Source organism: Fulmarus glacialis, unplaced genomic scaffold (genome assembly GCF_000690835.1).
Source record: "Fulmarus glacialis isolate BGI_N327 unplaced genomic scaffold, ASM69083v1 scaffold26861, whole genome shotgun sequence".
Classification (NCBI taxonomy): Eukaryota; Metazoa; Chordata; class Aves; order Procellariiformes; family Procellariidae; genus Fulmarus; species Fulmarus glacialis.
In genome coordinates, this window is record NW_009195078.1 from 10,134 (window position 1) to 12,336 (window position 2,203).

At 40.4% G+C, this 2,203-nt stretch overlaps 1 protein-coding gene across 1 annotated transcript in view; it reads right to left on the reverse strand.

Annotated features, from left to right (window-relative positions):
* ARHGAP40 (Rho GTPase activating protein 40) overlaps nucleotides 1-2,203 on the reverse strand; it is a 16,652-nt gene that overhangs the window by 8,728 nt on the left and 5,721 nt on the right. The gene's annotated exons all lie outside the window — the stretch shown is intronic.

Below are 2,203 nucleotides of genomic sequence, written 5' to 3' on the forward strand. Positions count from 1 at the left end.
ACCAAAACCAAAACACACCTGGCATCATCTGCTAGTCTAAGAAAATGCTGCTCAAGCTCAGGGCTACAAGACTACTCTGAAATTAAGAATCATAATTAGAGGATTTGGCAGGCAGGTGGAGAACAGATGACTCTCTCATAGACAGTCTTTGTGATAAAGTTGCACATCATTAAGCCAATTCTTCCTCCCACACAATCAGTAGCCAATTTCCCCTTTTAGTTCATGCATTGAGGGGCTAACAAACAGTGGACCAACCAAGCTGCATGGGATCTACCCATTGCCTGTGATCACAAGATCTTTCACGAGAAAGAACACGCCAAGTAGACATCAGCACCTGAAAGCTTCCCTTCATGGGCTTCATAGTAACCTGCCTCTTCATGTCTAGCGAGAGAAGTGAATCTTTAAAAGTGTAAGGAGGCACTTGGCAGGCAATTCTGTTAATAAAAACCTTACTTTTGCTAGAACTAGTTAGAATATAGGAATGCTTATTCTATTACCAAAAGTTAGCAACTTTCCGAGAACGTGCTTATGACATGGAGTTGTGGACCGAGGACTGAAAGTTAAAAGGCGCCTATGCAAAATCATTGCAAATGGACAAAGCAGTTCATCTGCACAGAAGATGTACTATATCTTTAGAGTAGGTGCACAACTGATGAGCTTGCCATGAAAGCAGAACCAATTCATTTAGCATCTGGCTTAATCACACACCGTACACTGAATAATGCCAGAGCATCCAGCTGCTGTGTAAACAGGCCATACTGAACAGCAATATAGGGGAGGTATGTAGAAAGGTTCTGCTAGAAGTGCCAACAGCTTTGATGCCTGAGAGTAGCTCATGACAGAGGTGGACAGGAGGTGAACTGCAAATCCATCTTGAAACACTGACGGAAATAAAAATCCAAATTACTCTGACGCATCACTGCCTGCACTCTTACAGGCTGAACTGCTTCCACTCAAGTCGCAGCTGAACTGAATTAGCTTTAAGCTTGACTTGCTGAACACAGTTTTTCCATAGGTAGAGCCCGTTCAAAGGTTCTGCTCCCAGTGTACTGAGAGAGCAGTCAGTAGTGGGAAGCATCCAAAACCTGATTGAGCAGGAAGGGCACAGATACTGGGTTCCAATTCTGGGACTGTGGGGGAAAAAAAAAAACTTTACCTTTCTGCATTTCTGTTTCCTCGCTTACAAAGTGGAGATTTCAAATATCCTTTTGTGCGATAAGGGATTTATCATGTTTTGCCTCGAACAAGTGTTATAGCAACACCAGGCCTGTTTTGGCATATGGTTCCTGAATTTGTCCTTTAGAGCCCCAAAATTGTGCTTGGAACTGGGACAACACAGCAAACCAGTATAGAAAATTAACCGAAAAGCCTGCTTCCCTCTGAGATTGCTCCAGGAACTACTCAAAGGTAAAGGACGACTTCTGCTCGATGCCTACATCCAGTGACATATCCTAACATCTCAGAAGTTTACCATTTTTCATGGAAACCACTCTCAATTTGCCTAAGCTGAGCATCAGTCACTTCCCATGAAATAAATAGGGCAAACACCACCCCTTGCGTGCACTGTAAAAGACAAGCAAGGAATACAGAGGTTAAGCTCATGCCCACTCAGCAAAGAAGGAACAATCAATCAAGTGGACTAATTTAAAATACATTTTTTTACTTTCATTAAAAAGAGAGGGGGGAAAAAAACAACGCTGTTTTTTGTTTCAGTGACCTCCACTAAAACTGTAGATCTCAGAGGCAACTGCAAAGCTTTTAAAAAAGTTAAGCCAAAGAAAATATGGATAATTCCAGCAGAGTTATTGGAAAAGAGTCCAGTGATCTTGTCCAAAGTAAGAAGTGAGGAAAATGTTTCACTTCCAATTAAATTAAGGCAATTTAAACAGGCAGCTTTAGCATCTTTGTACATGCCTTCATTATACCAAAACGTCACTTTAAAACATTGGATTTGATCTCAGTTGCTTATCAAATGCAAATTATCAAATACAAATATTAGTGACCTAGTGAGTGGACACATAAGATTAAGAGCTTAAAAATCTCCATTCCTATACAGTAGAAAGTAAAATTATTTTAAGAGATGTAACAGGTTTCTATTTAATCTGCAAGTTTAAAAACTTGATGAATTTCAATTAAGGCACTTAAGACAAGCTTGCAGCATTACTGCTTTCAGAAATGTCATCTTTTTGTCACCCATTTGTGC